The 13,209-nt window shown below is 42.4% G+C and overlaps 1 long non-coding RNA gene across 2 annotated transcripts in view; it reads right to left on the bottom strand.

The window, feature by feature from the left end:
• The window catches only part of LOC149455955 (uncharacterized), a 305,136-nt gene that overhangs the window by 109,969 nt on the left and 181,958 nt on the right, over nt 1-13,209 (bottom strand). Inside the window, exon 7 of one of the 2 annotated variants that reach the window (XR_016313986.1) lies at nt 911-1,012. The exons of the other annotated variant lie outside the window; for it this stretch is intronic. This is a non-coding gene — a long non-coding RNA (uncharacterized LOC149455955). The remainder of the gene's footprint in view (nt 1-910; nt 1,013-13,209) is intronic. 2 annotated transcript variants of the gene reach the window in all.

Raw genomic sequence — 13,209 nt, forward strand, 5'->3', positions numbered from 1 at the left:
ATCTAATAATAAATGAAACAGGAGGCAATTGACATGAAAGATAAATAAAAAGTCTAAAGCATTCCATACAATTAAAAGGTTTTAATGTTTTTACAGTATCGCTAAGCAACAATCACCAGTGTGGTAACACTGTGGCAAAGTCAGCAGCTAAAATGTTAAACCCGACTTAAAGGGAAAGAAGAGTTATTGAACTTAAAGCCCAACTTTAAGCAAAAAAAAGTTTTCCTATGCAGTGGGGCTGTGCCTGCAATACACAGATCAACTGCTTGTTTTGTCTTGGGGTGAAGAGAAAGCTTATACTTACCTGATCCTCCACTTTGCTGGAAAATGGCTCTCCCCCATGGTCCAGTGGTGGATCGTTTCTGGTCTTGGAGCCCGGTCTTGGAGCCCTTTCTCGGCTTGATGACATCAGGAAAAGTCCACAACTCAAGACCGCTGGAGCATGGGGGTGCTACAACGGTCTTGTGCTGAAGATAAGAGGATTAGGTATGTATATATCTGCTCTCCAATTCCTTAGACAAAAAACAAGCAGTTTACTATTCAGTGTGGACACAGCCCCACTGCATGAGGAAACTTTTTTTTTTTGTCCAGAGATGGGCTTTAATGTGTTCTACGTGTGTTGTCCATTCTTAATACCATATATTTAATGCAGTGCTGTGTTTGCAAATCCAAATAAAATATAAAAAAAAAAAAAATAACTTGAACTTCAATGTAAAGTTTCCAGAATCTACCAATCTAGAGAACTAGGAACTCATAAGTCTTCTGAGCTTTGTCTATAGGCTGTTTCTAGAATTTGAATTCACAATATGTACAGAATTACAGATGTATACAGACCGGTTGAAGTGGTTATAATGCCATTATTGGAAATGAGAAAAAATGAGAAACGTAAAGTAATTTTAGGTCACTAAACCTGTGCCTGTCGAATGAGGATGCTTCAAGTGTCGAGGTCACATGGGTTATTTTCCAGTTTCTTTTGTGACTTCTTAACCTTTTCTGGAATGTATTCTGTAGGCTTTACAAAAAAAGAAGAGAAAGAAAAAAAAACGTTAAAATTCACAGATAATCAGCTCTAAAAAACAGTGTGCCTATTTGATAGGCAGTAAACAAATATCACAGCAAACTACCCTGACGGACCAGAACGCAGAGAGTTCTATGTATACTGACAAACATTCTGCATTAATTATCAACTAGTTTTTAACCACTTGCCCTCCAGAAGATTTACCCCCCTTAATGACCAGGCCATTTTTCGCTATTCGGCACTGCGCTATTTCAACTGGTAATTACGCGGTCATGCAATGCTGTACCAAAAAAATTTATGTTGGTTTTTTTTCACACAAATAGAGCTTTCTTTTGGTGATATTTGATCACCACTGGATGTTTTATTATAGCATATAAAACAAAGACCGAAAAGTTTGAAAAAAAAAATAAAACAATATTTTCTAATTTCAGTTATAAAAAATATCCAGTAAACGCAAAGTTAGTCATAAATTTAGGCCAAAATGTATTCTGCTACATGTCTTTGGTAAAACAAAAACCCAATACATGTATATTAATTGGATCGTGTGCAAGTTATAGCGTCTACAAACTATGGTATATACATTGGAATTTACGCAGCTTTTACTTTCTGACTGCTCATCACATGTCCCAAGGTGCGAAAATGCCAGAGCAGTACAAATACCCCCCCAAATGTCCCCTTTTTGGAAAGTAGCCCATGGAACATTTTATTTTTTTAACACAAATGTTTGGAAAATTGAAATGTATTTATTTTTACACAAAGTTGTCAGTTAAATGATATATTGCTCACGCATGCCATGAGTATATGTGGAATAGCACCCCAAAACACATTCTTCTATGGGGATACCACAAGCGAGAGACTTTTTGGCAGCCTAGCTACATACAGGCCCTCAAAATCCAAATGACCACCTCCAGGCTTTCAAAGGGCATATTTCCTCACATCACTTTTCCACTACCTATCACAGTTTTGGAGGCCCTGAAATGCCAGGATAGTAAAAACACTCCCCTAAATGACCCCTATTTGGAAAGTAGACATCACAAGGAATTTAGTAAGAGGCATGTTGAGTATTTTGCAGATATCATTTTTGTTACAGGGTTTTGTAAAATGTAAAAAAGCCAAGAAAAAATTAATTTTTGTTTTCTTTCTTCATTTTCCAAAAACTTGAGGCAATAAATGAGATTTGTAAAATACTATGGCTCTTAGCAAATACCTTGGAGTGTGTACTTTCCAAAAAGAGGTCTTTTTTTGGGGGGGTTCTACTGTCCAGGGACAACATTAGACGCTTATGCCACACACCACACAGGCATGATGGGACTTGTAGTTTCATAACAGCTGGAGGGCAGCCAGTTTGACACCCGTGCCCTAAAGTATAAAATAGCCGTAGTTCAACTTTTTTATGTCACACGATATTAACACTAAGGTCTAGGAAATGCAACATTTCAGTAAAAAATACACTTAGGTTAATTTTAGGGCAAAAAAAGGAATAAATTATCCAATTTTTTGTAAAATATAAAAGACAAGGTTGCATCGAGTAAATAGATATCCAACATGTCGAGCCTTAAATTTGCATGCTCTTGTGAAATGGCAATAAACTTTAGTCCCCTATATTTTCTATAGGTGACACTTTTAAAGCCCCTTATAGGTCATCAGTTTAGCGTTACGGAGGATATCTGGTGCTAGAATTGTTGCTCTCATTCTGGCGTGCGCGGCGTAATATAACAGGAGAGCCCAAGAAACCCTTGGAAGGTGGGGGGTGTCCCTTACCGCAGCTTCTAAAAGCGATCTAGTGGCTAAATAGCCACTAGGACTGTTTTACATGAAAGCGGACCGCCAGCTGAAAAAAACAATACCAGGATGATGCCTGTAGCTGCAAGCATCATCCTGGTATAAGCACCAGTACATTGCTGGTCCTTGTTGGGCATATATGTAATAGCAGAGAACACGAACATATGATGAATCAGGTCTGTGAACCAATATGACCCCAATTCATTCTTTTTTGTAATGCTCATGTTGATGATTAGGCCAAAAAAAGTTTTAAATTCAGAAACCGTGATAGGTATCTGTTAGATTTTTAGACACATATAATACTGCTTCTAGTGTCTTGAGGCGATTATGAATGAAAGAGCCATTGAAATAAAAAAATGAAGTGTGATTTTATTCTATCACACAATGGTGTCAAATAAACAATGTAAAGCGTATTATGAACAGTTCCATGTAGATAAAACTACTGTAAAACTGACAAGCGAAAGTTCAAAGAAAAAGTCACGGCTTCAAAGAAAAAATCTGTCATGGCTGTCCTGTCCTTGCCATGCTGTCCTTCTCAATGACTTTGTAAAGAAGGAGAAGCCGGATGTGACTAAATTGTAGCTGGAAGTGATCTCAGTATGCACCTGTTGCAGCTTCTCAGACGTGTGTATGCAGGAATCATGTTGCTTGTGTGTGTGAGCGAGATTGTGTGCCCCCCGAGTGTCTGTCTCATGCACTTTAAAGAGGCAAATGTACGTCATAGTTAGTGATCTCAATACCTTCTATGGAAAGTATTACTGCTTAGCAAAGCCATTTCATATAAGGTAAAGATGCTAAACATATGATGTTCGATGGACAGGAACATATGTATGCTGATGTACCAATATTATAAACTAATGACGTAAATGTATCAATGTTAATGACGTATACTAAATATACACAGAAAATACGTAATGTAATAGTAAGTCACTTCTAATAACCTTGACATAACTATCAAATACTTTTATGCCAACTATCTCTAAATATAGTCTACTCAACTTTCAACTGGTATATACTATTTCAGCTTAACTTGTATATCTTTTGGTCTCAGCTATAATTGAAGAATAGTAAATACTACCATTTGTCAAAGACCACTTACACATATTAATATTAATTATGACTAATCATAAAAACCAAATATTTTGCAAGCTTGCCATCAATATAAGTGCCGAATCATAATTTAGATTTAACAGTTTCCATGCGAATTGTCTGGCAAGAGCTGAATTTGGGTGGGCGGCTATGAATTGTTGTGCATATAAATTGCTTTGGCCCACAATCAAGTTCATTGCTTTGACCAGACCCACCACTCATCGGCACATTGTTGACGGGCGGGCAGCAACTAGGTAAAACATTTTTGTTTTTTTTAAATGCGAATGTTTCCTTTGAACTGTCATCAATGGGTTAGGTTCATGACAGTTCAATCAGTGCACAGCAGAGAAATACACAGCAGCATGTCTCCCTAGTAAAATACACACAGCACATCATGTAAAACAGCACACAGCACACTGTTAACCCTTTGATCACCCTAGATGTTAATCCCTTCCTGACCAATGACATTAGTACAATGTCAGTGAGTTTTATTAACACTGATCACTGTATTAGTGTCACTGAGGATGTCAGTGGCAGTTAGTCAATACCCACCCAGTGTCAGAATGCCCGCCACAGTCCCGGTATAAGTCACTGATCGTCGCCGTTACTACTATAAAAGAAAATATAAAAATTCCAGTACATATACCCATGGGCGTATGTGCCGCGAGGCAAACAAGGCACTTGCCTAGGGCGGCACTTTACAGGGGGGCAGCGCCGCGCCTCGGAAGAAGGGTCGTCTTTGATGTCACTACAGCAGGAATCCAGTGAGGAGTGGGAGTATCATGCCTCCCCAGGACACTGCGGTCATCCGGAATCATCTCTCAGCTCTGGCTCCCCACCACCATCCACTGCAGAGCTCTGGGAGCTCTGACCATCAGAGCCGCCTATAGCCTGGCCGGGCGCACTGCATGCTGGGAGTTGTAGTCCTTCCCCCACGACCCCGAACTACAATCCCGGTAGGCTGTGGAGGGGAAAGACTACAACTCCCAGCATACAGTGCGCCCGGCCAGGCTATAGGCTGCTCTGATAATCAGAGCTCTCCTCAGTGGATGGCAGTGGGGAGCCAGGTCTGAGAGATGATCCCGGAGGACGGCAGTGTCCAGGGGAGACAGGGATCTCTGTCACAGAGGTAGAAGAGGGAAGGGAAATGCGGCTGCGAGGGCAATACATGCCCCCCCTCCCCCCTCGGTCTCTGCCCTGCCCCGCCTGGTGAGTGATCTCCATGCCTACTGGGGGGGGGGGGGGGGGAGGGGAGAGCTGACAGGCTGACCAGAGACTGCCAGGTGACTGACCGAGATTGACCAGAGACTGCCAGGTGACTGACCGTGACTGACCAGAGACTGCCAGGTGACTGACCAGAGACTGCCAGGTGACTGACCAGAGACTGACCGAGACTGCCAGGTGACTGACCGAGACTGCCAGGTGGCTGACCGAGACTGACCAGAGACTGCCAGGTGACTGATCGAGACTGCCAGGTGACTGACCGAGACTGCCAGGTGACTGACCAAGACTGCCAGGTGACTGACCGAGACTGACCCGAGACTGACCGAGACTGACCCGAGACTGACCAGAGACTGCCAGGTGACTGACCAGAGACTGACCAGGTGACAGACCGAGACTGACAGGTGACTGACCGAGACTGACAGGTGACTGACCGAGACTGACAGGTGACTGACCGAGACTGACAGGTGACTGACAGGTGACTGACCGAGACTGACAGGTGACTGACCGAGACTGACCAGAGACTGCCAGGTGACTGCCTGAGACTGACCAGAGACTGCCAGGTGACTGACCGAGACTGACCAGAGACTGCCAGGTGACTGACCGAGACTGACAGGTAACTGACAGAAACTGACCAGAAACTACTAGGTGACTGACCAGAGACTGCCAGGTGACTGACCGAGACTGACCAGAGACTGCCAGGTGACTGACCGAGACTGCGAGACTGACAGGTAACTGACAGAAACTGACCAGAGACTGCTAGGTGACTGACCAGAGACTGCCAGGTGACTGACCGAGACTGACCAGAGACTGCCAGGTGACTGACCAGAGACTGACCGAGACTGCCAGGTGACAGACCGAGACTGCCAGGTGACAGACCGAGACTGACAGGTGACAGACCAAGACTGACAGGTGACTGACCGAGACTGACAGGTGACTGACCGAGATTGACCAGAGACTGCCAGGTGACTGACCGAGACTGACCAGAGACTGCCAGGTGACTGACCAGAGACTGACCGAGACTGCCAGGTGACAGACCGAGACTGCCAGGTGACAGACCGAGACTGACAGGTGACAGACCAAGACTGACAGGTGACTGACCGAGACTGACAGGTGACTGACCGAGACTGACCAGAGACTGCCAGGTGACTGACCGAGACTGACCAGAGACTGCCAGGTGACTGACCAAGACTGACAGGTGACTGACCAAGACTGACAGGTGACTGACCAGAGACTGACAGGTGACTGACCAAGACTGACCAGAGACTGCCAGGTGGCTGACTCATACCACTAGCTGACACCTTCTTGCCACACATGCCACTGACACCTTCTTGCTGCTCATGCCACTAACTGACACCTTCTCACCGCTCATGCCACTAACTGACACCTTCTCTCCGCTCATACCACTAAATGACATCTTCTCTCCCCTCATACCACTAACTGACACCTTCTCGCCTATCATACCACTAACTGACATCTTCTCTCCCCTCATACCACTAACTGACACCTTCTCGCCGCTCATACCGCTGACACCTTCTCGCCGCTCATACCAAATACTGACACCTTCTCACTGCTCATACCACTAACTGACACCTTCTCGCTGCTCATACCATTAACTGACACCTTCTCGCTGCTCATACCATTAACTGACACCTTCACAGAAAGATGTGGCCGACCACTAAGTTCCGCCCAGCAAACGTTGGTGCACTAAAGACAGTGAGGGTGCATGGGGAGGGGGAGGGGGGAGGGGTGGCGATTTTTGTGTTGCCTAGGGCAGCACAAAACATAAATACACCACTGCATATACCGCCATTTTTAGACGCTATAACGTCCACGTAAATCAATTAATTTACATGTATTGGCATTTATTTTTTAGCAAAGACATGTAGCAGAATAAAGTTTGATTTTTAAAATATTCAAAAATATTGTTTGTTTTTTGTTTATAGCACAAAAAATAAAAACCACAGAGGTGATCAAATACCACCAAAAGAAAGCTCTACTTGGGAAAAAAGGACATACATTTCATTTATGTACAGCGCTGCATGACCGCGCAATTGTCAGTTAAAGTAACGCAGCATATCGCAAAAAATGGCCTGGTCAGGAGGGGGGTAAATCCTCTGGAGGGCAAGTGGTTGAGGAAATACAGACTCATTAGATATCTGATATCTAGATTACATATCTAGATCCAAATTAAGCCCTGGATCACTCGACTTTGAACCCGACTATTTAGTGTAACTTCATTGTGACTTACTGACACTGCGCGACAAATGTCAATGCAAGTCGCAATGAAGTCACACAAAAACGAGTGCAGGAACCTTTTTCAAAGGCGCTGAAACTTGAGTAGCATCGATTTGAACCGTTCCTTTGCCAGTAATGGGGTGCGACTTGCCATGCAACTTTGAACTCTCAAGTCTCATGACAAGTCGCACTGGTATGAACCAGGGCTACAGCAACAGTTGATTTTCTACACAATGACACCCCAACAAATAGTTACCAAGTACCCCAACACCCTAACATTTTCTGCTGACCATTACAGAACTTTATTATGCTCAAGATACCCCACTGAAGGGATTACATATAAATACTGCTCTGGAAGCCAAGGGAGCAGCTGACGGTATGTTTTTCATTCTTGCCTAAGTTCCTGTGTAAGCTGGTACCATGACTGATGCCTCAGGTTTCCTGTTCCAGGCTGGCTCTTTTCTCCTGCAGTGTCCTATTGAGTCACCCATGCATGTAGAGACTAGAGCTGTGTTTCCTCACACTGTGCATATCAATACAAACACACAGCCCCATGGCCTAGGATGGCAAGGCACTCCCCTGCTCTTCCCTCCTCCAAGCTTAGACTGACTTGATACTGCACTGTCTACTTTTAACGCTTTCATGTGAGGACCAGACGTTCAGGGAAGCAGACCTGAGAGAGCAGAAGCCATTAACGTGGAAAATTGTAAACTGCAAGTGTTGGGGCAAGAAGTTTCACACAGTTTAATAGGAAATGTTTATTTTATTGTGCTCAATGTATTAACCACTTGCCCTCCAGAGGATTTACCCCCCTTAATGACCACGCCTCTTTTTGCTATTCGGCGCTGCACTAATTCAACAGATAATTGCGCGGTCATACAATGCTGTACCCAAACAAAACTTACATCCTTTTTCTCACACAAATAGAGCTTTCTTTCGGTGGTATTTGATCACCTGTGAGCTTTTTATTTTTAGTGCTATAAAGAAAAAAAGACTGAAAATTTTTAAGAAATACAATATTTTTTACTTTCGGCTATAAAAAATATATAATAAACTCAAAGTTAGTCATAAGTTTAGGCCAAAATGTATTTTTCTACATATTTTTGGTAAAAAAATCCCAATAAGTGTATATTGATTGCTTTGTGTTAAAGGTATAGCGTCTACAAACTATGGTATAGATACTGCAATTTACGCCATTGTTTTGCTATACAGCGCTGCACTAGTTTAACTGACAATTGCGCGGTCATGCAATATGTTACATAAATTTAATTTACGTCCTTTTCGTCACACAAATACAGTAGAGCTTTCTTTCTGTGGTATTTAGTCACCTGTGCGCTTTTTATTTTTGGCGCTATAAACTTAAAAGGTTTTAACAAAAAAAAAATTTGAAAAAAAAAAAACAATATTTTCTCATTTCTTGCATAAAAACTATCCAAAAAACAAAAATGTTGTCATAAATTTAGGCCAAAATGTATTCTGCTACATGTTTTTGGTTACAAAATCCCAATAAGTGTATGTTAGTTGCTTTGTGTGAAAGTTATAGCGTCTACAAACTATGGTATAGATAATGGAATTTACGCAGCTTTTACTTTCTGACTGCCCATCACATTTCTTGAAGTGCTAAAATACCAGAACAGTACAAACACCCCCAAATGACCCCTTTTCGGAAAGTAGACACCCTAAGCTATCTGCTGAGAGACATATTGGGGTTTATTTACTAAAGCTGGAGAGTCCAAAATCAGACTCCCTTCTGCATAGAAACCAATCAGCTTCTAACCCAGGGGTGGGCAAACTTTTTGACTTGAGGGCCGCAATGGGTTCATATATTGGACCCGGGGGCCGGACCAAGAGTAGATGAATGATGTGTATGTGTCATCCATAGTAAGTATAGTAATATTCCCCCATAGTAAGCATAGTAATTAATCCCCCATATAGTAATTCATCCCCCCCTATAGTAATTCATCCCCCATATAGTAATTCATCCCCCAAAGTAATTCGTCCCCCATAGTAATTCGTCCCCCATAGTAATTCATCCCCCATATAGTAATTCGTCCCCCATATAGTAATTCATCCCCCATAGTAATTCATCCCCCATATAGTAATTCAACCCCCATAGTAATTCATCCCCCATATAGTAATTCATCCCCCATAGTAATTCATCCCCCATATAGTAATTCATCCCCCATATAGTAATTCATCACCCATAGTAATTCATCCCCCATATAGTAATTCATCCCCCATAGTAATTCATCCCCCCTATAGTAATTCATCCCTCATATAGTAATTCATCCCCCATATAGTAATTCATCCCCCATAGTAATTCATCCCCCATATAGTAATTCATCCCCCATATAGTAATTCATCCCCCATATAGTAATTCATCCCCCATAGTAATTCATCCCCCCTATAGTAATTCATCCCCCATAGTAATTCATCCCCCATATAGTAATTCATCCCCCCTATAGTAATTCATCCCCCATATAGTAATTCATCCTCCATAGTAATTCATCCCCCATAGTAATTCATCCCCCCTATAGTAATCCATCCCCCATATAGTAATTAATCCCCCATAGTAATTCATCCCCCCTATAGTAATTCATCCCCCATAGTAATTCATCCCCCATAGTAATTCATCCCCCTATAGTAATTCATCCCCCATATAGTAATTCATCCCCCATAGTAATTCATCCCCCCTATAGTAATCCATCCCCCATATAGTAATTCATCCCCCATAGTAATTCATCCCCCATATAGTAATTCATCCCCCATAGTAATTCATCCCCCCTATAGTAATTCATCCCCCATATAGTAATTCATCCCCCATAGTAATTCATCCCCCATATTGTAATTCATCCCCCATAGTAATTCATCCCCCCTATAGTAATTCATCCCCCATATTAATTCATCCCCCATATTAAGTCCCCAAGTCCGCCCTGTGTCAATTCACTTACCTTTGCTCCGCGCGTTCCTCTTGTTCCTCTTGTTCCCACTTCGTTCCGGTGTAGCATGAAAATCTGTCTCCTATGAGGATCTGTCCCCCTCGACGTATCTGCGCATGTGCCAGTTTCAGGCATTAGCAGCCGATCGGCGATCTCCGGCACATGCGCAGATACGTCAAGGGGGACAGATCCTCACAGGAGACAGATTTTCATGCTGCACCGGTCTTCAGGGCGGACTGTGAGAGGAGCCTAGCGGGAGCCTAGCTCCGCGGGCCGGATTAAAAGGTCCGCCGGGCCGTATACGGCCCGCGGGCCGTAGTTTGCCCATTGCTGTTCTAATCTCAGCTTGATCAATGAAGCTTTGGCAATGAAACCTGGAAGCTGATTGGTTTCTATGCAGAAGGGAGTCTGATTTTGGACTCTCCAGCTTTAGTAAATGAACCCCATTGAGTCCATTGAATAGGTATTTTTTTTTCCCAAGTTTTTGGAAAATGACAAAAACATTTTTTTTTTTTACACAAAGTTGTCAGTTAAATTATATATTTCTCACACAAGCCATGGGCATATGTGGAATTACACCCCAAAATACATTCTGCTACTTCCACTGAGTATGGGGATACCACATGTGTGAGACTTTTTGGGAGCCTAGCCACATACAGGAGCTTGAAATCCAATGACCACTTTGAAAGCCTGAAGGTGCGTAACTTCTTCATTTCACTTCCTCACTACCTATCACAGTTTCGGAGGCCCTGAAATGCCAGGATAGCACCAACCCCCCCCCCCCCCCCCCAAATGACCCTTTTTTGGAAAGTAGACACCCCAAGGATTTTAAAAAAGGGCATGGTGAGTATTTTGCAGATCAAATTTTTTTCTCACAAGAAAAAATATATTTTTGTTTTCTTTCTTCATTTCCCAAAAACTTGTAGCACCAAACGAGATCTGCAAAATACTCAACATGCTTCTTATCAAATTCCTTGGGGTGTCTACTTTCCAAAAAGGGGTCCTTTGGGGGGGGGTTGGTGCTATCCTGGCATTTCAGGGCCTTCGAAACTGTGATAGGTAGTCAGGAAGTGTAATGAGGAAATAAAGCCCTTTAAAAACTTGAAGGTGCTTATTGGATTTTGGGGTCCTGTACTTGGCTAGACTGTCAAAATGTCTCTCACATGTAGTACCCCCATACTCGGGAGAAGAAGCAAAATATATTTTGGGGAGTGATTCCACATATACCCATGGCATGTGTGAACAATAAATCATTTAAGTGACAACATTGTGTAAAAAAAAAAATATTTATTTATTTTTTTAGTCATGTTCCAAAAACTTGTGGTAAAAAAAAAAATCCTTCCATTGACCTAACATGCCTCTCAGCAAGTAGTTTGGGATGTCTACTTTCCAAAAAGGGGTCGTTTTGGAGGGGGGGGGGACATTTTATGCCCAGCATAAGAATTTTATGCCACACATCATTCACTCTTCTAACCACCTGAAGACCAAGCCTTTTCTGACACTTTTTGCTCACATGAAAATAATCAGTATTCTTTGCTAGGAAATTACTTTGAACCCCCAAACAATGTATATTTTTTAAAGCAGACACTCTAGTGAATAAAATGATGGGTGCTGCAATTTTTTATGTCCCATAGTACTCGTGCAGCGATTTATCAAACACAATATTTTTGAAAAAATACACTTTTTTACTTTCAATGCACAAAAACACAATATTTTGGCCAATTATTTGGTAAAATATAAAAGATGATGGTATTCTGAGTAAAGCGATACCAAACATGACATGCTTTAAAACTGCATGCCCCGTGCAATGGCGACAAACTGCAAACATTTTTAATATCCATAGGCAACGCTTTAAAAGCCTTTAAAAGCTACCTTTTTAGATTTACAGAGGAGGTCTAGTGCTAGAATTACTGCCCTTGACCTGACGTTCACGGCGATACCTCACATGCATGGTGCAACCGCTGTTTACATACCTGCACAGGGTCAATGCTTTTTTTTTTTAAAGTTATTTTGATTTTTTTAATTATTTTTACACTGTCCCTTTCATTTTTTTTTTGATCACTTTTAATGCTATCACAGGAAATGCAAATATCCCCTATAACTTCAATGGGGATTGTCATATATTCTTTTTTGAGAAATCTGGGGTCTATCAGACTCTAGATATCTCCTCTGCCCTTACATTATCTAATCTCACCAAGATTGGTGTGATCAGATGCTTTCCCAATTTATAAATGGTGCTGTTTGTATCCTGCAAAACTGAAGCGATGAAATGCTCGTAGCTTCCAATTTCTTAGACTATAGAGATGATTGGCTACATTCAGGTCTGAAATCAGTTCTATGGTCAGCTGGCAGAAACACCAGCTGCATTCTCAGGTTCGCCCGATGGCACGGGACTGCCTGAGAAGGCCATGGAAGGCAGTGGGGGAGGCGGGGGTATCCTCTCCCGCTGCTTGTAAAAACAATCCTGCAGCTAATTAGCCACTAGGATTGCTTTTACATTAAAGCCGGCTGAGAAAAACGATACCAGGATGATGCCTGCAGCTGTAGGCATTATCCTGGTATAACCAAAGTCTAGTGATGTACCAGTACGTCGCTGGTTCTTGTTGGGTATATATGCTATGTTCTTTTTTTTTTGTATTTTGTGTGGGCTGAATGAAAAAAGAGAAGAAATCTCTGCCAGAAAAGGTGTTTGGTATGCCCACCATTAGAATATACTAAGTGCTGCAGTGCTGGTATGTGAAAGACCAGGATGTACTAGGCCGCTGGTGCTTGCCAGTTCACCAAAAGGTAGTGTGGCACTAGTACTGACACTCTGCTGCATATCAGAGTCATCAAAATTTACTGGCAAGTGCTAGCAGAGATCAGGCCTGATTCTGCCAACACTGCGGTTTTGTGTGCAATGTATCAAGTGGCAGTGATCTA

This window comes from Staurois parvus, unplaced genomic scaffold, assembly GCF_062004578.1.
Source record: "Staurois parvus isolate SC_StPar_1 unplaced genomic scaffold, SC_StPar_1.0 ptg000380l, whole genome shotgun sequence".
Taxonomy (NCBI): domain Eukaryota; kingdom Metazoa; phylum Chordata; class Amphibia; order Anura; family Ranidae; genus Staurois; species Staurois parvus.